The sequence below is a fragment of the Erithacus rubecula genome, assembly GCF_903797595.1.
Source record: "Erithacus rubecula genome assembly, chromosome: 1".
In the NCBI taxonomy this organism is placed as follows: domain Eukaryota; kingdom Metazoa; phylum Chordata; class Aves; order Passeriformes; family Muscicapidae; genus Erithacus; species Erithacus rubecula.
This window is the reverse complement of record NC_136658.1, coordinates 12,891,429-12,917,278: the sequence shown is the minus strand read 5'-3', so window position 1 is coordinate 12,917,278 and position 25,850 is coordinate 12,891,429.

Below are 25,850 nucleotides of genomic sequence, written 5' to 3'. Positions count from 1 at the left end.
CATGTTCATGTCCTTATACAATTATTTACAAGGTAGTGGGGAGGAGTAGATTTAAAAGAAGCCTTTCTTACCTTAGGTGTATACACCAAGGAATGTAATTAAGAAATATGAAGGAGATCATGATAAGCTTCCTTCATAAAGATCAGTATTTCTTTGCGGTGACTCTACATTTTTAAATTGTTTGCTTCTCAAAAACTACAAATTATTACCAATGTGAAAATAATATTAGCTGAAATAACACTAGCACTCTCACCTAAAATTAAATTTCAAGTCTAATAGATTAAAATGGGAGACACTATTTAAACATACAGCATGAATGAAAGCAAGCTAAAAATGACTTTAAGAGTTTTCAAGTTGATATACAAATTGCCATGATAAAGTTCATATGAGATGCTTTATTTCTAGCAACCTTTACTCTTAGTAAACCAGCCTAGAGATAAGAAAGCCTCCATACAGTAATTATGGATGCATAGGATCTTGAGAAGATTATTCCATAATTACTAAGCTTAGGAATCATGCAGTAGGTTGACCTTCAAGGCTTTTTAAATTATTTATTATTGCAAAAAAATTATTACCAAAAAAATTAGCTCTATAATATCACTGCTGGCAAAAAGGAACAGTGAATATGTGCATGTACATGCACGTGCACACTATGATACATGGGTAGCACATACACTAGTGATCAACCCTGTTTTCCTTTCAAAATACTGCATTCAAGGAACTACATGACAAAGTAAGTATTTATTTAATCAGTCCTTTCCATTGGCTAGAGACTAGACAAATAACTTAGAAAATAAAGAAGAACACAAGCCATATAATATAGATTGTATTTTAGGAGGACACCTCTGGATGAACTTGGATTGTGCATCCATCACCTTTATCCAAAATTCAAGGACCTTCATAGTTTGAAATCACAGGCTACTTCTACAGTTGGGTGCAGCTTATTTTTCTTTTTTCCCTTTCAAAATTGAAAGCCAGATTCAGTTTTCAAACTCAGTTTTTCTCATATAAGAAAAGCATATTTTGAACTGATTATTTCAAGGTTTTTTGGGATCTTTTGCCTACTTGTTTTTAAGCTCTAGCTCAAAAACTCCTGAGGTATTCAGATCTCAGTGTCTCATTTCTAGAACTATGTAATGCCCTCTTCCTTGAAGATTCTCTTGCCTATTCTTCATTCACCTTTAGAGGCTGCCTGGATGTTTTCCCCATCAGCAAGATTAATTCATACCAGAGAAAGTTTAAATTTTGTTATGTTTGAGGATCTGCTCCTTCACACCATCCAGACCTCACTGGCACTGGAAAAAGCTGGCCCCTCTATTTCAGTGTGCAATTTCTTCTCTCATTTGTCAAGGCCAAGTGTTATGGTGAGAACTGACTGGAATTCAGCCTTACCTCTAGGTTTGAGGGAGGCAGGGAACACTGATTGAAACTATTAAACTGCTGTGAGTCAGATGGACTGTGCAGGAATTAATTTAAATCTGTGGGTGAGGCACCATAGATGGATTAAACTAAGTACTTGAAGAAATAAGAATGCATGCAGAATCACTATGGCTTTGCTGACAAGTGGATTTTCAATAACCACTAGACATTGATATTTAGGTTTGGAGTTCATCACCTGGAGCTAAGTAAATATTTGGGAATATACAAATGGTTCTGTTGCTCTGAAAATAGTTTTATTTTGAAAAAAGTATGGGTTTTTTTATTTTCTGTTTGATTTCTGTCAATTGTTGTTATGAGCAAAGGTATTTCTGAAGAAGTTACATTCTGGCATCAAAAGAAAAAAAAAACCCAGACATCTAATTTTATATCGGAATGGGTGGTCTCATCCATACATTTACACTATTTGTACAGTAATATGGAAGCTTTCCAGACAGATCTGGAATGCTGGAGAGGAAAAACATGACTAAAATATGTAATCTCCATTGTAGAAAAAACAACAGAAGAGGAAAATTATATGCTAAGAATCACTGTAAAAGACAGGAAAAGGGAAGTCTGTACTATTGAAGTAAGAAGAATTCCAGAAATACATTGAATTTTGAGTGACAAAATCATGAAAATAATGTTACAATATGCTACAAATACTGTAAAAGGTATTTACTGCATGAAGTTATTGGTGATTGTCCTGGTTTAGGTCAAATTTGGGAGAAAACCTCCAAAGGGGTTCCCTTAGAAAGAAAACTCAAGCAGTCCCTTCCCCAAATTCAGGAAAAGAATTCCTTGGAGAAAAGATTTCCTGGAGAAAAGAAAAAGCTATATAAGGTTATAAATATAAAAAGACAGAGTTTGTGAATAATAACAATACTACTTTTTTAGTACATAAAATAAACTAACAAAGAGGTTTGGAACAAATTAAGTTCCATATAGTAAGTTCTAAAAAGAAGGTAAAATAAGTTTATAGACTCCACAGGGCCAAATGCTGATATGTTGCAGAGGTGCCTGCATGGAATGTGGTTAACAGCAAAACCACATAGGGTAGCTTTAATATGTGCATTTTGTTGGATTTCTTTCTCTCTTCAGAGATATCTCTTTGATTTTTATTTGAGTGTTATTCAATAGGGAAAAGGGAGAGGAGGGACAAATATTGAAACTTGTGAGCAATACAGATACTCCCATGAGTACATGTTGTTAATTTTAAAAAAAGGTAGGGTTAGTTTTCAGGGATGCACAAAATGCTAGAAAATACATTCTGTCCAAATGAGCATAGCAAAAAGATCATTCAGGAAAGGCCAATGCTGATCCCATCACGCTATCTGAAATATTTATAAAAGTAGAGCTGGTAAGAATACTTGTTTAGTTTAGAGAAATAATAAATTAGAAGTCTTTGAAATTCTTTGGGAAAAATAAGGTAATTTGTTTCTGTGCTTTATGAAATATGCATTGTATTCTTCTATTTGTCACCTGCTATAAAACTAATCATGACATACAAATATCAAAAATAGAAAATATTGTTTTCTCTCTAGAAAAACCATAAATCTGGTTCTGTACCATAGGTTTGATATTTCTTATTTCAGAAGTATACTGCTGCATTTAATGTCATATTTTTTTTATTCAAACCTGTCTTGCTCAGCAGTTGCCCCTCCTACTTTTCAAATGTATTTCTCCTTTCTCTTTTCCCAACCGCCCCTTCCAAGGGCAAGTTGCTCAGAACTGACCTTGACCTACAGGGGATTCCCATTTGAATTTCTCTGGGAAACCTGTTCCAGTGCCCCACAAACCCCACAGGGAAGAATTTCTTCCTAATATCCAAGTTAAATAGGCACTCTTAATTTGAAGCCATTTCCCCTTGTCTTACATATCCTTGTACAAAGTCACTCTCCATCTCTTTTTTTAGTCCCCTTTAGATAATGGTCTCCCCAGAGTTTTCTCTTCTCCAGGCTGAGCAGCCCCAACTCTCTCCCTTGCCTCCATGGAGAGCTGCTCTGATGATTTTTGTCTGATGATTCTTGACTCACTCCAACAGGTCCATGTCCTCTTTTTTGCTGGGAATACAGAGCTGAACACAGCACTCCAGGTGGGGTCTCAGGAGAGTTGGGTAGAGGGGCAGAACCCCATCCCTTGTCCTCCTGTTCATAATCCTTTGGATGCAGCCCAGGACAGGATTGGCTTTCTGGGCTGTGAGCACAAACCACCAGCTCATGTTCAGCTCCTTGTCTGCCAGCACACCCAAGTATTTCTCCTCAGGGCTGATCCCAGCTCATTTTCTACCCAGCCTGTGTTTGTGCTTGGGATTGTCCTCACCCAGGTGCAGAACCTTGCACTTGGCCTTGTTGAACCTCATGAGATTCACAGACTCACTTCCCCAAGCTGTCCAGGTTCCCCTGGATCCATCCCTTTCCTCCAGAGAGTTGACCCCACCACACAGCTTAGTGTCATCAGAAAACCTGCTGAGTGTTCCTCAATCCCACTGTTCATGTTCCCAAAAAAAGTCTACATAAACACATGAATTTTCCGTAGAAAAATCCAGAGAATAGTGGGTTTTATGTCACAAGTGTCACAATTGTTGTCACAATTATTTGTCAATAATTGAAATGCTTTTGTGTCAGGTTCAATAATATGTTTAGTGACTTCTGTGGAATGGATGAATTGCCACCATCAGACAGCAGCATGCCAAATGAAGAACTTCATGCTTCAGTTGTCACAGATCATATGCAAGAAAGTGCATTTATTCTGGAAATAAATTTTCTGTGAGTAAATATGGCAAAGTTTAAGTGAAATCCAAAAGATACAGAGTGCACCATTAAATTTCATTTTCAAATTTAGTGCCTTATACATTCATAAGACAATGAATGTATACATCTAAAATTTTGGATCTGTCTTAAAAATCCAATTATTCAAACCCATGTACTTATAGCAGAAACAATGAATCCTTTAACAGATTTTATTATTTTTTTTTTAAGCAATAGGGCCTGCTAAGAATAGCAGAAACAATGAGAAATTATCTTATGAGAAGTAGCTGTGGTGTCCCTATAATGTAAGAGTAGAGCTGGCCAGCAGGTACAAAGGCCTCCCAAGTGACCAACACCATCCACCCAGCCTTGACAATGCTTCAGAATATTATTCCTCTAGGAATCAATAGTAGATTTAAAAATGCTTGGAAATGCATTAGGGACCTTTGTTTTCATGGACAGTTTTCCATTTTGAGCCTAGTAGAATGGAGACATAGTAGACACAGTTCATGTGTCAGACTGAAAGATTAACATGATGGAGGGAAATGGGTTGCATCAAAGACAAGAGTCACAAAAAATAATGGGCATACAGTTACTTTTGACGCATTCAGAGTTGAAATCCATGGGAGAATTTATGCAGCAGCTTCACAGTTGGAGTGCTCTTTTCCCTCTCTCTCACAGATGGTGTAGAGAGACAGTCACATATAATAAACTGAACTCTCCTTTCTAGTGCACCTGATGCCTCAGCAGGTACAGTCATGGTGTTCTTCACTCAAAGGTGCTTAGTACTGGTGGACTGCCAGGTAGCTTATGTTCTTCAGCTTGATTGGCCTGGAAAAGATACTCTTACAAATCTGTTAAATGAAAAAGAATTTAAGCTGTCTCCTTAGTGACTTGGGAAAACCCTCTTGCCTACATTTTGATCAACATACTTTTGTCATAGTTTTGGTAGTTTTGGTAGTGGCAAAGTATTTAGAACATTGGGTTTCAGAGGCCTGTAATCTTTATTAGCCATTTCAAAATGTATGTTCTCTATGGATCAGGGAAAAAAAATATGCTCAGAAGTCTGAGGTCTGCACAAAAGAAGTGTCATTTTAGCCCTCTGGATCTGTTTCAGATAGCTCAGGACATCAGTCCTCACTTATGCCCACCCTTGGATCTCCCTAGATCTGTCATTGTCCTTATCTCCCAGTAAATGAAGTTATCCATTTTGCTCATCCTGGTGCTATGTACCTTGGCATTTTTGCAACACTTTTTTTCCCTCCCAGAGAAAATCATTGCTTTTTTTTTCCCCTATCTGGTCCTGACAAACAGCTTGATTCATTTACCAGTTCTGAAGGGAGCTTAGGCTCAACTTTTCATGCTGTCACTTCACGACTGATGCTGTCAGCACATGCAGAGTGTTGATAGCCCTGCCATACATCTTTGCTTTTGGGGATGGGGCACTGAAACTTCACTAGGTTCTTCAAAGAAGTGCAGGTGAAAAGTGACATGGGATTGGAGCAAATCCTTAGCTATTTTAGACTGCATATTTCAGAACTTTATTACATGAAAATGGCTAATGGATGATGGCCTGGGATATCAGAAGGCAGGGCTACACAATCTGGTCTTTGCTAAGTTCTCTTTCCATAGGGGAAAAAACCCAATCAAAAGAGTAAACAAACAAAACATCCTTGAAACAAACCCAGACCCACAAATCTTCTTAAATACAATCATTTTGATTGTTTTTCTCCTTTCTAAAATTTTTTACAGGTCTATATGGAGTTATGAGGAATATGTTTTATATATGTAATATACATTTTAGCTACCCCTTCATTTTTGCTGTTTTCCAATTTGGAGTATGCATTAAATCTAACAGCTTCAGTTCTCTCTCTCTGCATCTAACATAAACTTGAACCTTAAAGTGCAGGAAGTTCTGTCAGGTTTATTGGGCTTTGCTTTTTCTGACTTGTGCCTACGTTAAGCATAAAATGAGAATTGCCCATGCAAATACAAAGTGACAATTAAGGCAATTTAATACAAGGAAAAAATGCCAAGGAACTCATAATGGGTTCTTTGCATGGTCTAAGAAAATAGATTAGTTGAAGCATTTTCTGCTCATGTGCTTCATAGAATTTCAAAAGCTAATTTGTCAGCAGACTAGATCAATATACACTAGTAAATGAATTTACTAATCCTTCTTATGATGCAGAAATGGCTATTGGTGTTATATTTGGTGCTACATTTTAAAAAATATGTTTATCTTTTACTGAAGTGTGAGGATCTTTAGCTTTTGTTATACTAAGTGATATGTATATTCTGAATTATAACACATGGCATTAAGTTGTTCTCAGCTACGATTCAGAGTCATATCATAAATCTTCATAATATTGATTAGTCTCACAGAACTGAATTTATCTTCAGTGGAAGTGTGAGCTGTGAAAGGCATTGGGAGAAGCCTTCAAGATAATAATGTAACTACCATGTATATTATCAGATGCTGAATATTTTTCAAATGTATTGCACAGAGCCATATTAAAAAGGGAGAACTTATGGGCAAGAAAGGATTTTGTTTCTTTGCACATAGCACAAACACATTCATAGTAATTGCTAAAAACAAAACCATATACCTTCAGCATAGTAGCCAAACAGACAAATATAAATCTTCTTTTATATATAGATTTTCAATGTAAAGTAAGGTATTTTCTTCTTTGTTCAATGTATTTTTTTTTTATTTGTTTCTCTGATTCTGTCTCTTTCTGCACAAATTAACATTCTTTCTGTGCAAATTACAGCATTCCAGAAATCTATACCAGAAGAACTAACCCATACAATCTCACCAATTATATAGATTTAAATATATCCTGCTGTTACTTTCTTTGCCTTACAGGTTTTACACATATTGCTATTCTGTAATTACCCAGAGCCTGCCTGTTCTTTTAGTTCTCATGGTAAGAGGGAAATTAAATGCAGAATTCCCCATGTAGGTCCATGTAGGCAGCTGGAATTCAGCTTCCTGCTTGAGAGGTATATTAGGGTACCTTGATCTTCTGAGCAGATTTTCTGTTAGGGGAGGAGAGGTGCAGCTTTTAGCTTTCAAATTGCCACAGAGAACAAAGGAAGTGAAAATGGCTAGTGAGAGAATAGTGCTGCTCCTTTTTGCCCTAGGCCAATTAGTGGATTATAGTGGGAAGTAAAATGTAGTATTATCTGATTTAGTGTAAAAAACTTCATTCGCAGGACAACTGAAAGACAGAAGAAGGTTTCTCTTGTAAGTATGAGGCAGAGCACTGCACAAGGCAATGCAGAAAACCCCAGCCCAGATTTATATCTCAAATCCCTTTCTATAATGTGAACACCTCCTCCTCACTGAACATGGCACCATTATCACTCCTATAATAAACATTCAGGTTGAATTTACTCCTTTAAACTGAAATGTTGGGCACAGCAGAACACAAGCACACACTGTGATTGTTGGCACTCACAAGACACAGTGACTATCTCAGTCCTGGAACACCAATGCATGTGACAGAGCTTTGCAAAAAACAAAAAAAAAACCAAAAACAAAAAAAGTGTTTTAAAAAGCAGGAAAAAGATTTGGATAGTCCATCAATTCCCAGATGCTATTTTTACCTCTGTGGGCTAGTCATTCTAGTGAGTGCCAAGTTCTTGATGGTTGTTTAATTCTGCATTTTTGTGAATGCTCTTGAAATTTGATCCCAAGCTGGTCTAAAACAGCAGTTCTTAATCGATATAATTTTTTTTCCTAAAAAGCATCTGGGATGACATGACTTCTCATGAACACAAGAGTTCAGGAATTTAAGAAAATATTAACCATGCTTGAAATATACATTGGGAAATATCTTGCTTAGCCACCTGTTTTGAAGTTCCTTTGAACCTAATGAAAAATAATTTTGCATTTCAGTAATAAAAAATAAATTTGATATCAATCCAAATTAAAAAAAAAAAAAAAAAAGCTGAAACTGAGCCACAAGTATATACTTCAATTGTACATGCTTGGTCACCAAACAGAAATCTGTGCTTTGTTAGCAATAAAATATGATGCAAATGGAAAAAGCAAATCTATGGAAGGAGAAAACCTGATCAAGAAAACACAAAACTGCTAATATTTTGCTATTAAAAATAGCTAATATGTGATGACACTGATGATTCCAATTTGATTTTCAGGACCCATCCAAATGGACACTGTACAAAAACTGAAAGTGTCTCCTCTGTAATATTATTAGAAGCAAAGATTGGGGAAAAAAGGATCCAGAACATTTTATTCAGATGGAGGAATTGGGAAATATAAACTGTCTGCTAAAATAACTAGAATGATGAAAGACTAGAAAAAAGAACTTCTGTCTTCTGACACCGACTTAATATTTCAAACTTTGAAACAAGACCCATTAAAACTGTGCCAGCCTTAAGTATTGATTTATAGAATAAACATGGTATCCTTTAACAAAGCAACCCCCTACTGCTATTCTGTGAAACAGGAGAAATTTTGAGCAAAAGAGACTCTTATAATGAACAGCAGGAGCCATTTTGGTCTTAATGTCAATTTGTTAGGAAATGATTACAGACTCTGTCAGTATGTAGCTAAAAAGAGTAAATTTTTAACTAAATAGATTATAGCTTTTATAAAATTATTTGGAATGGAATTGTGATGGATATTAAGAATTCATTGGCTAAATCTATTTCTCTCTCTTGAAATAACAGTGCCTTAGCTACACCATTTTTACTAATTTATGTATGATGATCTTTGTGAAGGAATGGAGTTTTTCACTGTATTTGTACTATGTCATGGAAGTAAGAGGGAGAAAATCAGGTTGTAACCTTTGAGTTAGCTGATTTGTCCCCAGCCCTCTTAGAAACGAGCTCTGAAATTTATTCCCTTACAATTGACTTTACTGCAATGTTTCCCAGAAAAGATGATCTTACCAAGACTACTTGGTATATCTTCATTCTTTCATCAACAATCTGCTTTGCCCTGTACCACACTCCTACCCACACCATAACCAGATTTTAGGGCTTTGAATAAATTAAATTTCCACTCAATCATTATCTTTCTAAACAAATAATTTTAAAGTTTAGCTGTTTTGCTATTTGGTCTTCCCAGTTAACACATTCCAGAAAACTCATTAGATTAATTCTATACGTGTTCCTAAAGGGCATTTCAAGTGTTCATATAGCTTTAGCTTTTACCCTGACTTTTTCCTTGCCTGAATTCTGGTTTTTATTCAAACCAAGAACTTCTGTGCTATCTTATTTAAAATTTTTTACCTTCTCATGAAATAAATTCATTCCAATCTCTCCTCCTGCCTTGAATTGACAGGTCTTTTAAATTCCCCAAGTCATTGACACAGAGATACACATTTAAAGACAGTAAACTAAGTTTCTCAATGGCACTCAGCAGCAAATGAAAATCTGCTCGTGCATATACTTGAATATATGAGTCTTTCTCAGCAAGTACACTTCTGTGCCTCATGCACAGAATTAAATTCCTTGAGAGTTTTAATTCTGTCACATTTCTCTTTATATTTAGTGTCTATGTTTTAATTCTTAAAAGGGATAGTCTCTTCAGTCATAAAACAAATCAGAATACTTGAAAGATGCTCTTCTGTTGTGGTCACTAGTTTTAATTTTGAACTTCATTGAATATTTTGTAAAAAAAAAACCACAACCTGATGAAGTTAAAATATACACTAATAACTAATCAGGTCAAATGAAAATATTGTCCATAGCTGATACGTGTATTTCAAAATAAAGCAGAGGTCATTTTTCCTTTCCTTGATGACTAATTATTTATCCTCCCTTATAATTATGCCATTAAGGTAAGCTTAAGAGTTACTGCTCTCTACTGTTGGATTAGTTTGTGGGTGACAGCCAAATGTGCACAAGAGATTAAAAAAACTCTTTACTCTTTCATCTTTTGCATTCTTTATAACTTAAATAGCATATACCTAAATTTACTTCAGAAGATAATATTTCATAATTCTTGCCACAACTTCACTCAGGTGGTTGTTTTTCTCCTTATAAAGTGCTTCCAAGTGAAAACAATTATTTACACTACATTTTGGGATCATCCTTTTTCTTTAAGTCATTCCATTGCACTGCTTACTAAAGTGAAGACATGAAAAAGCATGAAAACTTCAATATTATTTTAGGAAGAATTTTTTCATGGGAAGAAGTGTCAGAAATTGGAATGGACTACCCAGTGAGGTGATGGAATCATCATCCCCAGAAATCTTCAGGAAAGTACTTCACTCAGTATTCTGGTCTGTTTGACAAGGTGGTGATCAACCAAACATTGGATTGAAGATCTTGGAGGTCTTTTCCAACCTAAATAATTCTGTGTGCAATTATTGGATAATTTATATTTATAAAGGTATATATTGAAAGATATATGTTGGGCACCTTCGGCTTTTCAAGTCAGGTATGTGTGGTTACACATTTAACTAAAACTCACCAGAAACCTTAAGGCTGGAAACTGAAGGCACATTTAATAATATGAAATGCTGTGCAAAACCACTAGTTTTGGAACATTACCTTTATAGCAGCTTCACTGCTCATTCCTATCCCTTTGTCTTGCTCCTTCTTCACACAATCTGTCACACACTGCCAACGGCATCTGAGAAATGATCTGGAGAAAATGAAAATACTTTTTTTGTTGTTGTTTCTTTCTTTCTTGCAAAGGTGCCATTTTTCTCTGATCAGATTCATAGCCCAGCTATACAAATAGCTCTGTTGTGCTGGTGCAGGGGGATGTGCAGTGCCTAGACAACAACAAACCTTTGAGAAGAATGGAAGTGTTTTCAATCAGTCCTGCCCTGGAACAGAAATCACTACCTAGGGAAAACTCAAAAATGCAAGTCTCTGGATTTAGGTGGCTGAATCCATTTTAGGCCCTCCATTTTCTGTATCTAACATAAGCATCATGCTTCCTCTACAATGTGTCATATAGAGCTGTGATGTATACAGCTTCAAAGCTACCTCTGATAGTCTGGCTACAGAAAAAGTTAAAAAAGGAACCCACAAAAAGCCCACCCACAGAAAAACCCCCAGTATTGATCATTCAGTTGTTACTGACTTTCATTTTCACAGAAAACTATGAAAGCTGATGAGAATCTTAAAGAATTTCGATTACAGGGTATTCCGAATATGTATATTTATTTGTTGGAGCTACTTTGCTGAAAAATTAGACAATGAACTTCCATGTGCATGGTGAACATGGTAGTGCTGATTAACAGTTGGATTTGATAGTCTTTTGAGATCTTTTCCAACCTTTATGATTCTGTGATTCTAAATTACTGAAAAAAACTCAGTATCATAAGAAACAATTTTGAATATGCAATATGAAAGCTGACACAGATTAACTTTTTGAAAGAAAGCAAAGCATTTCTTACTTGCAACTTAAATTTCTAAAGAGCCAAAACCACCTGCAAAATGTAAAGACTTCACCTAAAAAAAAAATATTTAGAGTTGGAAGCTATCTTCTACATCATTGTGCAGATATGAGGAACAGGTCAAGAGAATTAAGACACAGTGGCACTGTGGCACTTTCTCTTTTCTTAGCATTCAAGTCAGTTTTTCCTCCGTGTCAATCAAAGACAAAGGGGCTTGGAAGCTGATGGAAGTGGAAAAATACATTCTGGCCTCAATCATTTGTTTACTAATGATATGGTGTTGTTCAGTGAAGTGTTTCATTTTTAATGGGTGCTTAGCTATGTGGACCAAAGGCAAAGGGGGAAAAAAAGAGACCAGTTTGTGTTATCCCAGTTGCTCCATGTGTAATACTCATAGACAGGTCTTCATTTGTTACAAATTGTGATTACTACACTGAAATCAAGTGAGTAATGTCCAATTACATCATCAGGGCATCTTATCCTATTTTTTATTTGGCCTTAATTTCGGGGATTTCTTAAGTAAATAATATTAAGGATATCTGTACATGGTATCTACAATGACTTGCCGCTAAACTATATAAAGAAGGGGGAAATTTTATTTTCCAGGGATTATGAGTAAACACAATAAATTGCTATGTGTGCCTTTCATACCAGTGTTATGATTTATTGCTTTGAAGAACATTTGAATTTATTTTATCAGCTTCTGATCTTCTGGACATTTAGCAACCCATAATCAGTTTTAACTTCCACATTTCTTGTGTCACCCCAGTAGCACCATCCCAGGGCTGTCCACTTCATGAGACCAACCAGCAGCAAGTTTTATGTGTAGTCTGCTTCCCAGGGAGTTGAGCAAACCAGGTTTGGTACCAAGAAACAGTTTTCGTGTTGACAGTTCATTTTACTCATGGACTAGTCCTAGCATAATCTGGGAGGACTCCCAGCATTCAAATATTTGAAAATTATTTCAACTATACTGTAATCATTTTTTTCATTTTTTTCCTCTGCAGGGTATATACCCTTCTTTATCCTTTTTTTACCATTGTTACAGCTCATCATTGTACAATTAGAGTATTATCTCCCTACCTTTTAAGCCACTCTCTATCATGTCTATCTCTGAAGTTTATCTGTCTTTGAATACAATTAAGTACTACAGACATTAGGCTGCTTAAATTATTGTAGCATATTTTCTGAGAGCTCTGACATCAGGATAAGTGCACTATCCACTTCATGAACCAAACAGCTCTGGGTGCACTAGAAGTTCATACTCATCACATTCACATGTAACACTGTCTATAGTTATTTTCACCAATATAAAAGCACTCTGCACTTAAAACACTGCAACATAATGCATAGCCATGATCTTGTTAGAAAAATAATGAATCCTTTGATTCTCACTGACTGCTTCTCAGAGAGGGGGAAAGGCATATTCCTTGTTATGTATAATTACTTTGTGTACTTTTTGCATTTATATAGGAAGCATCATGGACTATGTGTTCAGGTCAGCAGCACTTTTTAAACACCTTGTTTTGAACTGTAAATTTACTAGATTTGATTTATGCACAAGGGTTATTTGGGAAACTTGAACAAAAATCTATTTTTGCATTTCATGAAAAAAAGTTAACATCTTTTAAAGCATCAATTCAAATTTTTTGAGGAAGAATTGGAATATTTTTAGTCAGTCAACCACACAGTGCTAAACAACTCTGTTAAAAGTTTTCCACGACTTGACCCTGATAAGTTATACATAATAACACTTATGTGAAGGAAAAGACCTCATTTAGCAGACAACATAGAAATATTAATTTTGGTTTTGGGGAGGTACATTTATCTTCTCTCTTTCAATCATTTCCTTTCAACAGCTTAATTTCTCTTGTATTTTTGGTGTTTTGGTTGGGGTTTTTTTTGTGATTGGATCCATGTCATCTGCAGAACATAGAGCTTTACATCTCCTGCTTTTTATAAGGCCTATTAGTGCTGTGGATGGAGTGATGCATCTGTAACAGACAGATAGCAGTAATTTTATTAAAAAAAAAAATATTCCATCACTTTTAGTGCTAAATCTGATTGCAATTTCATGAGATATGATAGCAAGGTATTCTTGATTACTTGCTGCCAACAGGACAGGGTCAGACAAAACTCTCAGGGAGATACTCTGGGTTAGTGAGAATGCAGACTAATTCCTGGACTCTGTAATTGTTTACATCTGAATGACTGTATGTTGAATCACTTGGCTAAGATTTCAAAGCTTATCATGCCATTAAATGCTTACTAGGTGTCTGATTAGATAAGGAATCTCTAAACCTTCAACAACATTTGAGCAGCAGCATTTTGAGTTGTCCCTGCTCCAGGGTAGACCCTGCTGTGTATCCCATGCAGGATAGCTGAGTGTGCCCTGGGCTCTCCACTGTTTATGGACAGAGGAAATGGGCTCATGGTCATACCTGCAATCTGACTACAGCTGTCAGTGTCTCCCAAAAATGACTTGAGTCAGACCTTCACCAGCACTGGGGCTAGATGAGTGCATGGCTCAAATTAGCCCTTGGCTATTGTAATATTGGGGAGCCAATTTGAGCTGGATGCAGCCACCACAACCAGATGCACCCACAAGGGTTTTGTTTGGTTTTATTTAATTTTTTTTTTTTAAGTTTTGGCATCAGTGAGTTTAATTTATGGTTTTTAACAGATGCTTTTCTTTCTTCTTGGACTATAAATGGTTGTAGTCTCAACACTTTCTTCATCATGAGTGTAATTGATTATATTTTGTGGATAAAAAATGAACAGTCATTATTCAGGAAATGTTCACTATTAATGAGACGTGCTGAATGGACTTTGCAATGGTTATAAAGGTGCTTAGCAACATCTCAGTGTAGTGGTACTTCTTTTATAGCTAGAGGAAACAGATCATTTGAAAACACTATGAGAACTAAAGATTCTATGTGGAACAGAAGGTCACAGAGAATGGATGATTGAATAAACGTTTTTGCTTGAATTAACAGTTTTGACTTATAATAATACAATATTATCAGAAGTTAGCAATTACATCTAAAATCTCCTCCTTTCTTTTCAGTGGGGAAAAAAAAAATCATCTAGACCAAACCCTGCAATAAACTTTCTTTTCCTTTTTTCTTTTGTTTTGTTAAGTCATTATATTTTACATATGTGTTTTGTTGGTGGCTGTGTGCAATCATCAAACAGTGTCTGAAAGCTACTGTACAGTTACTCTTTATTTAGGGTAATACTTTGCATATGGTTGGCACTGATTCCTTAGGGTAATACTTTGCATGTGGTTGGCACTGGGTCCTTTCAATGTCTTTTTTTAACTTCTAAATGCAGGAAATGGTCTGAAACCCATTAAAGTAATTTGGAGAATTTAATTATATAGATGTAGATATACTTTTTGTTACAAAGAAATTTAATGGAACTTGCACCGAAATTCAGAGAATGCTAAATTTTACTGTAATGAGAGACCAATTACACTAAAAAGTAGAAAGTGAAAGAAAAAAGTAGTGTGTCAAAATAGAAAATTCCATAAGAAACCATAAATATTGAAAGTCATGTTAAAAAGAATTATTTTCCCACTGAATAGCTCTGTAAAAGCAAAAATACTTACATTTGTATTTTGGAAGCAAAACAAGAGGAAACGGAAGGGAAACATATCTGACTATATTTTAATTTTTCAGGTGCAATGTGCTACCTATGATTCTATACTGTCTAAATGCCAGATAAATGCTTGTATTTGTTTAGATTCTCAGAATAATGACTGCATTTTCTACTAGTATCAATAAAAAAACCACATATAAGTCATGTATGGCAATTTAAATATCCAGGTATTATGTGTGGAGGGTTTTGAAATGACTACTCATAGTGGCCTATTTAGTACACTGCATTTGGAGTTATGGTAGTGGTCTGGAGCAAGAGAAGAGTATGAGGAATCCTCCTTCTGAGTAGGAAGCAGCAGAGATGTGTGATGAGCTGACTGCAGCCACCATTCCCTTTCCCACTGTGCCTCTGGCAGGAGGGATGTAGAGAAAATCAGCAGTGAAACTGAGCCCAGGAAGAAGGGAGGGATGGGGAGAAAGTATTTTTAAGAAAAAGTATTTTTTTAATTTCAATTTTTTGGTTTTATTTCTCATTACTCTACTCTGATTTGATTGGTTATAAACTAATTTCTCACTTGAATCTGTTTTGCCTGTGGTGGTAACTGGTGAGTGATCTCCTCCTGCCCCAGTCTTGATCCATGAGTGTTATATTTACTTTTTCCTGCCCAGCTGAGGAGGAGAGTGATAGAGTGGCTTTGATGGCACCTGGCATCCAGACAGTGTCAGCCCACCACAGGTCATAAATAAGTTTTATCTTAGTTTTGTTCCAGTCAATCTTTAGCACTGTTTCTTACAAAAATACATTTTCTTTCAAATTATATTGTGCAAAAAATATGTATCTACTCAGAATAGTAAAAAGATTTTTGGACTACAAATGACATTTTGCTGTTTGGAGACAGTTTAGCAAAAAGACAATTTTGTACTTTGGGAACTAATATACCAATAAAGAAAAAAATGTGACAAGCAAGGCAGAAAATACTGATTACTGCAGAAATTCAATCTGAAAACTAGATACCATAATAGTAATATTTAATGCCTTTAGAAGAATAGTTTTTGGTTCAGAGAGGAAGCTTCAAATGATTTATTGAGCATTATTAATATTATTGTATTGTGAAAATAAAATGGTCATTTAAGTACAATACTTTCCCTCTAGGAGTACTTACAAAATGTTTTGTTTCCTCAGATAAATGATCTTTATACTATATTCTATTAAAAAAAAAAAAAAGAAAATAGAGAGAATCATATTCTGTTCTACAGTGCAAAACTAGTACAGGCATCAGTTTTAGAACTGCAGAAAACATACCCTTCAACAGAAGATTCATGACTAAAGTCTTATGGACATTTGAAACATTATAGAAAAAAAACCCAATATTGGGACAGTGAAAAGTATTATTTAAAGGGATACAAAGGATTTCTGAGATTCAGAAATATGGTTTAACCCATGTAAAGAATTATTGCTGTATTAACTGTAAGAAGTGTTTAATTCAGTAGAGTTTTTCCATTATTACCAATGGGAGCTGGAACATATAAACTCCTTTCTGTTCCATTTTTTTCTGTAAGGTTTCAAACAGGGCAAATCAGTTACTCATTCATACAGAACAGTGCACTGGAACTGCCATTTCCTGAGTTCAAGACATGCTCACACTGGGGTAGGAAATGAAGTTTACTACTTCTGTTTTCCATGTTCCTGTAATTCAGGCACTGCAGCACTGGCAGTCAGAGCAATGAAGCTGTGTGCAATGTATTGACATGTTTTCAGGTCATGAAAACATATCTATGTAATACTACAAGGCAACAAACTCCCTAAATGAGGTAGCCAGAGAATTTCTTATGAAATCACATGCTCAAAGTTCAATTTGTGAATAAAATTTATTTAGGAGTTCCAAAAGCTTTTTTTCAGTACACTTTCAAATTGTACTTTCTACAGCAATGGACTGATAAATCTTAATATCCAAAGATCCTTCTTTCTTGTAGGGAAGGTGTCTGTGCTAGGATACACTCCTTAAATAAACAGGATGTAATATGTGTCTTCCTTACTATATGTTCTGGTGACAAATAAGCACAATTTTAAAAAATTCTCCAAGAATCATAGAATAACCTGAGTTGGAAGGGACCTGAAAGATCACCTAGTTTCAAACCCTCTGTCATGGACAGGGACATCTTCCAATAGACCAGTTTGCTCAGAGCTCCATCCAGCCTGTCCTTGAACAATTCCAGGGATGGGGCAGCTACAGCTCCTCTGGGAAACCTGTGCCAGTGCCTCACCACCCTCATAGCAAATAATTTCTTCCTCATATCTAATCCAAACATACTCTCTGTCAGTTTGAACAACAACCCCCTACAGGCCTTCATAAATAGTTTCTCTCCATTTTTTCTTGCTGGCTCTCTACTGGAAGGCCACAATTAGCTCACCCCAGCCCCTTCTCTGTTCCAGGCTGGGCAATCCCAGCTCTCCCAGCCTTTCCTCCCAGCAGAGCTGCTCCATCCCTCTGCTGCCCTCGGTGCCTCCTCTGGGCTGGCTCCAGCAGGTCCCTGTCCTTGCTGTGCTGAGCCCAGAGCTGGATGCAGCCCTGCAGGTGGGGTCTCAGCAGAGGGGCAGAATCCCCTCCCTGGGCTTGGTAAATACAGGATTCCACCCCCTGAGCATATCCATAATGACAGATACTCCAATTACACTCTCACATCCATTTTTTGCTGGACTTTCAAGCTACAAAATACCACATTAATTAGAATTCATTTCCCTCCATTCCACTGAGATGGGAAAATAAGGGTAATCCCTGCTGACAGGTGTGTCCCTCCAACACAGATTGGGATTTGTAGTGAGTTCTCACTAGCACCCAACAAGATTTCTCACAAAGTTCAAATATCATTAACAAAGATTCAACATTTTCAGTCATATACATAATATCTGTTTATTGACTGATATGAGCAAAGCATTTCATTTTGTCCTGATCCTGTTTTGAAAAGAATTAATATATTGATTCTTTTGTTGTTGTGTTTTTGGTTTTTTTTAATCAATCTCAGACATATCAAATGGAAAACATCAGCTGGAATGCTTTATATTTTGTTTAGTTGCAATCATCCGAAAACAACAGCTTGTAATAGAAAGTGTCAAATAATCCTAACCAGCTTTAAAAGCATCATTATTTAACTGCCTGCAAAGCTCTATTATTTTGAGAGTACACGTAGCTCTTTTAGAAGCAGAATTGGTTTGGAAGAGTAAAAAAGAAAGAATAAACACTTAAGTACTGTTTGTAAACTTGTGTTATTCTTCTCCTTTATTGCATATCCGATATATTTGTGTGTATCTTTGTAGCATTATTCAAATGTTCAACAATCCCCAGATGACAAATAGGCAGGAGATACAAAAATGACTTTTGACCACCTCCACATCTCAGTTTATCAGACAACACCATCTAGTTTCAGGAAGGACAAAGAATTTGTCCATTCTCCTTCAAATGTTTCTACAGTAGAAAAGAATGCAACTGAGCAGGCAGAAGAATGAAAAATCTACTATTTGTGGAGAAGAGATGGAAAACATACTTTTCAAAGGATTATATCACATCTCTTTTGGCATACCACTAAAGAAGATTAACTTACATGGAAAATCACTGGAGAGGGAATCCTGTTGAAACGTTAACACAAAAACTCTTGCTGATGTGGGATGATCGGCAATGCACATCCCATTTATTAGAGGGTTCTATAAAAAAATTCTGTCTTTTAAATGAATTATTTAATTCCTTAGAATATGGCTGAAGTGAAATTTTGTTGAGTCACTGAAAGTTGCATGAAATTTCCTAATGATAGTGTTTTTACCCAGGTCAATTGCACATTTTATTAATGAGGCATCATATAGCTTAGTAGTAATTATTTCAAATGAATACTGACAATTCCATTTTTCCATAGCTAAACATATTTTTTATGACCTTGAATATGCACAGCTATTACTTTTTGCTGACAATTTCAATACTAATGGATCCCGTATATTAGCAACTGATTTACTTCTAAGTGCTGAAATACAGCACTTAATGCACTATGCACAAATACTTGGAAAGTAATTTGTTGAAAGCCAAGTGACATCTATTCCAGAGCTTTATATGTCTTTTTGCAGTGTTGTATCATATGTATCTATATAGACACGTACACATAAATTCAAAACTTAGGCAATAACATTTTTATTACTGGTATGAATTCTCCTACAATTCTCTCAAGTAGAATTAAAAGTAAGCTTTACAAGACTTTGGATAACCTCAGGAAACTAAGTATATTGTAATATTTTTTCTGCACTGAAAAACAAAGATATGACATCTACAAAGAGCAGGAACTACTATGTTTTCCGGTTTTGGACTTTAGAATTGTTGTTAAAATGAATAGGAATTTTTAAAAAATGAAGAGTAGACAAATCTGGGTTGGCCCTGGCTGGATGCCAGATTGCCACTGCTGTCACTCTATCCCTCCTCTCCCCAGCTGCACAGAGGAGAGAAATGTAATGAAAAGGTCATGAGTTGAGATGAGGACAGGGAGAGGTCACTCATCAGCAACCATCATGGGCAAAACAGACTCAATTTGGGATATTAATAGATTTTATAACCTATCAAAATCAGAGCAAGATAATGAGAATAAAAACAAATCTTAAAACCTCCTTCCTCCTCTACCTTTCCCTCCTTCCCAAGCTCTATCTCCTGTCCACCAGTAACAGAGAGAGATGAGGAAGAGTGGCTATGGTCATTTCACCACAGGATGGTTTTGCCTCTGTTTCCCCCTAAGAGAGGATTCCTTCCCCTGCTCCAGTATGGGGGTTCCTTCCATGGGAGAGTCCTCTGAGAATTTCCTCAATGTAAGTCCATCCCATAGGCTGCAGTTCATCACAAACTGCTCTAGTGTGGGTCACCCCACAGGGTCACTCCTTCAGGAACAGGCTGTTCCTGCAGGGATTCCCCACAGTGTCACAAGTCCTACCACAAAACCCCAAGGTGGGGTCTCTCTCCATGGGTCCACAAGTCACTGCCAGGAGCCTGTTCCAGCATGGGCTTCTCATGGGGTCAAAGTCCTCTCTCAGCATCCATCTGCTTTGGTGTGTGCCTCTTCCATGGCCTGCAGGTGGATCTCTGCTTCCCTGTGGTCTCCCATGGGCTGCAGAGGCACAGCTGCATCTCCATGGGCTGTGCCATGGGCTGCAAGGGAATCTCAGCTCTGGAGTGACTCCAATCCCTGCTTCTCCACTAATCTTGGTGTCTGCAGGGCCGTTCCTCTCACATGTTCTCACTTCTTTTTTTTCTGACTGCAATTACTTCTATACAATATCATTTTTTTCCTCCTTCTTAAATACATTTCTCATTGGTGTTACCACCTTCACTAACTGGCTCAGCTTTGGGTGTGGCATGTCTGTCTTGGAGGTGGCTGGAATTGGCTTTGTCAGACACAGGAAAAGATTCTGGCAGCTTCTCAATGAATCCACCTCTGTAGCCACCTGGCTACCAAAGCCTGGCTGTGAGAACGCAACACAACAAAGAAGGTGATTAAAAGTGGATGCAGCTGAATATATCACTGTGCTGTTGCTACTCCACACAAAGTAGTTTGTATGCCTTCAAGCTCTTTTGTAACGTTCAAAGCTTGTCAAACTACTACAAACTAATTTTGCATTTAACTTACAAAAACATGAACAGATATACTAACAGATTCTGCAATTCAGTTTTACAATGCTGAGCATTGTAAATCTGCAAAATACAGCAATGAATTATTTTGCCTCCCTTTCCTTTCCTTTCCTTTCCTTTCCTTTCCTTTCCTTTCCTTTCCTTTCCTTTCCTTTCCTTTCCTTTCCTTTCCTTTCCTTTCCTTTCCTTTCCTTTCCTTTCCTTTCCTTTCCTTTCCTTTCCTTTCCTTTCCTTTCCTTTCCTTTTCCTTCTTCCTTTCCTTCCCTTTCCTTTCCTTTCCTTTTTCCTTTTCCTTTCCTTTCCTTTCCTTTCCCTTTCCATTTCCCTTCCTTCCCTTTTCCATTTCCCTTTCCCTTTCCCTTTCCCTTTCCCTTTTCCCTTTCCCTTTCCCCTTTCCCTTTCCCTTTCCCTTTCCCTTTCCCTTTTCCCTTTACCTTTCCCTTTCCCTTTCCCTTTCCCTTTCCCTTTCCCTCCTTTCCCTTTCCCTTTCCCTTTCCCTTTTCCCTTTTCCCTTTCCCTCTTTCCCCTTTCCCTTTCCCCTTTCCCTTTCCCTTTTCCCTTTCCCTTTCCCTTTCCCTTTCCCTTTCCCTTTCCCTTTCCCTTTCCCTTTCCCTTTCCCTTTCCCTTTCCCTTTCCCTTTCCTTTCCCTTTCCCTTTCCCTTTCCCTTTCCCTTTCCCCTTCCCTTTCCCTTTCCCTTTCCCTTTCCCTTTCCCTTTCCCTTTCCGTTCCTTTTTCTGATTTTACTGGACATATTATTATTTTATGTTTCTGCTGTGCCATTGTTTCAATAATTTGAAGTTCTCCTTTGAAAAAACAGAAGTTTTGATGTTTACCATAGATAATTTTGTTCATCTAGTTGACATATGCATCAGCATTCAATAGTGCCATCTACTCACAGAAGCATCACAGAATGGCCTGGGTTGGAAGGGTTAAGGGGTTGTATCCTCTCATTCCAGCTCCCTGCCATGGGCAGGGACACCTTCCACTCGACCAAGTTCCTCAGAGTTCCCTCCAGCCTGGCCTTGAACACTGCCAGGGATGAGCCATACTTAGTAAAATATACTGTGCAGAGACATCATCTTCACAGGCAAGAGGCAGTTCAGATGCCTAGTGGTAGCAGATAGGATTGTCCATCTGAAAAAAGACTGGAGAATATCCTAGTCAATGGCTTTTCTTTCTAACATGCCTGTAAAGAAAAGCTTCCCTCTGATCAGTTTGTTGTTCAGATGAACTACAGTACTAAATGTCTCTCCTGGTTTCTTCCTCTACGATGTTATTTCCTCTCTTGCAGGAGATATTTAGTGCTTCTTCTTGTCTTCATGACCATGATCTTGCTTTTTGTATATTTTGACTTGCTTATCATCAGACTGGCTAGAAGTCCCGAGTTCACTATTTTCAGACTTCTGAATGAATCAATGATCTTTGCAAAGTTGTTTTTATTTCTCTCTAACCTTGAATGAGCACAACCTAGGGTTCCTCTGGTTTCTGACCTCAGTATCCTTAGATTCCTTAGATTCCAATACATATTTGTGTTCAGCTGAGACCCAGTGAACCAGAGGCTCAGCATGAGAACAGACCAGTGGCTGTATTCAGGAAACACTCTGTGCATACTAACAACTTTTCTTGTGCCAGTCTCCCACAAGTTGCTTGTGCAGTTTAAAAAAACAAAACCTGGGTTATTTTTAGTTGGTGTTTGCGGTTTTTTAAAATAGACACAGAAACCTGTGTGTTCCAATAAGTTTACCAGGTTTTGGAATACCTCATTTTTGCAGGATTTTAAAAACCATATGGTGGCAGAACCATGACTACAAATTCATATTAAAAAAAAAAAAAAAATCAATGCTAGATTCTATTATTTCCATTGATTGATTGATGCCTTTAGACCTTGTTTGCATCTGCTTGACTCCTGTCATTCCTATTTAGATTATTCTGGACTGTTATTAGCTATATGACATTGTGTATTTGTGCCTTAAACAAAAAGTACACAGTATTCTCTGAGATTACTAAAGATTGCTGTCAAAGTAATAATTGATAGTGACAGTCCCGAAAAAGCAAAGTTATCTATTATTTTTTTATGAAAAATGTTAACAGATATATTTTATATCATCAGACACTAGAAGCCAGAAATACAAGAAAGAGTGTATTTGTTTTAAAGTAATTTAAATAGGTAAATAATTACAAGTGGGGGGAAAAACCAAAACATTTTACAATCATAAATATCTAACAGATGCAGTCCCTATTTGAAAAGCTGATCTTTATATTTCTGCTTAGGGTTAATTCTTTTTCCAGCTAATATAGTATGTGGAAATTAATATTTTTCATGGAAAGAACATACAGTATACAACTGTACATATGTTGTTTATTTATATACACCACAAATATATGCATGTATAAAAAAAAATCTTTGTGATTAGATAATAAATACTCAAAAATTAAGAAATAATCCATGCATCTTCTCGACCTCATCTCTTCCAAGACAGATATGCACAGAGTATTGTATGGGAGAGAGTATCAGTGTTTTTAGAATGAGGTTACTTATACACTCATAATATAGAATCATAGATTTATAGACTCATTCAGGTTAGAAAGAACCTTTAAATCATGAGGTGCAACTGTAAACACTACTAAGCCCACCAAGTGCCTTGTCTATACATCTTTTTAAATAATTTCAGGGATGGTGACTCAACCATTTCCCTGGTCACTTTGTTCTAGTGCTTGATAACCTGCTCAGCAAAGAAATTTTTCTTAATAAAAATATTGGATCTGTGTTGCAACTTGAGGCCATTTCCTTTCAATCAATCACTTGTTACTTGGGAAAAGTGACAGAAACCCACAAAATTTAAAAACTATGTGAGTTTTAACATTTTGAAATGTGTGTTTCCAAAAGTAGTACAAATGATGAAAAAATGTGCTGTAGCAATAGTTAAGTAATTTAGTTTGCTAATTTATAAAACTCTTAAATAACGATTTTTATATTTTTTTTTGTAATATTTTAAGTAAATTATTCCAAACACTTATTCTTGATATAATCCGGCATTTTCCTAACTAAAACTCAGCATTTTTTATTTGGGCACTAAATTGATTAGAGGACCAAATTTCGTGAAGAATGGAAAAGAAGCACTTAAATAATTTTTTAAACTGGAGATAGTCATATTAGCCCAATTTATCGAGGAAAATTAACAGACTTCCTTTGTGAGGTATGGGGGAAAGAACTGGAATTTTTTGTGGCACAGTTATGCATGACTTCTGAAGAAGAAATTACATGGCATGGTGACAAGACAAATTGATGAAATCCCTGAGTCTTTATTTGTCATGAAAGTCTAGTCCATGTGAGACTCACTAAAGCTGCAATTAAAAAGCTGATCCAGGCAGAAGAGGATTGCACGTTTCTGAACTAGTACAAATCCTGTCCCATTTACAAATGTAATTCAAGGGTAATTATTGGAGATTCCATCAAAGTTTTGCTCACATCAATGGCAAATATACTTGGCCAAATATACTTAGTTTAGATGAAATGCAGGCTGAGGTTCTTTGGAAAAAGATCTGCTGTGCAAAGCATGTCAAAGCCATGGAGACCTACTGATAGACCAATATCTACCATGAATATTTATGAAACAAACCATCAAGATGCTTTTTCTAAGCAATTATTGACTTATTCACTCAGAATTTAGGATAAAGTGCTTTCTAAATTGAAAAGAACATGCTTTTACTTCTGCTAATCTCCTTTAGTGGAACCCACTGAGCATTGCCACTGCCTTTTCATAGCAGCAAAACACATCTCTCTGAATGCCTCTGATTCCAAGTGTTGCTAAGATGTAAATTAATAAACAAGCATTTATGAAAGTCTTCAGTTACTGAGTACCTTCATCAAAATGGTGAATTCTTTTGACTGACAGGTATTTCCTCAGAAAAAATGACCAACTTATTAAATTTAAGACTATTTCAATTATTACTCTTGCAAATGCTTCAAAACTAAGTGCCAATTGCACTATACTATTAAAATCATCATAAAAAAAATCATATTGGATTTAATGGTTTTAAAAGTAATTTTGTGAGCATGTAGGAAATCATTCACAATAAAAAAAGTCTAGAGAAAATCAGCTTAATGGATTTAATGACCTGTGAATAAACTGAAGACAAAAAAAAAAAAAAAAAAAGTAAGATTATTCATACCTAAATTTGTTTTTTTAAAGATGGGTGTTTATTTCAGTTTCTGCATTAAAGATGTTACTTCTTATAAGCCTATTTTTTTCTTTTTGTTCCAAGGAGGATTTTGTCATTTTACGTCTCTATTATCCCAAGGACAGAGGATTTTTAAACTTTTATGTTTATGTGCCATCACCTTGTTTAAGCTTTAGGGCTTTAGGGCCAATTCTTAATGGAAAGGGAACTAAATGAGTATTGCAGTCCCTGCTGAGCAAAAGTTAAAGGTATCTGAAATTTTAAATAGTTATGAAAAGTGATTGCAAGTTAAAAGCCTGCTGTTTTCTCTTAAAACACTGTAATAATGTGTAAATTAAGCTGTGTAAGAAAGGGATAGGTCTTCAGAAACAGCTTGCATCTTGCATTCTCTGTACATGGAGATAAATTGCTAAGCCATATTGGATAATTTTACATGGCAGAGAGAGAGTAAAGATGTTAATTGTTTTATAATGTTAGTTTATTAAATGATGAGTTTGTCTATAATTCCTTATCTGATGGAAATGTACATATAATTTTTAAATGGTGCACATAAAAGTAAACCCAGTGATATACAAAGCTGCTTTCTATGCTTTCCCACAAGAAGAACACAGAGAATTTCACTAGCAGGCATCAAAGCCTTAAACATTGTGTCCTGGTTTGGGTTGGGATAGAGTTGATATATGGCACAGGGCTGTGTTTTGGGTTCTGTATGAGAATGATGTTCATAATACTTTGATATTTTGGGTGTTGCTAAGTCATGCCAAGTCATGGACTTTTCAGAGTCTCATGCTCTGCCTGTGAGCAGATGCACATGAAGCTGAGATGCAGCACACCCTGACCCAAACAGGCCAAATGGATAC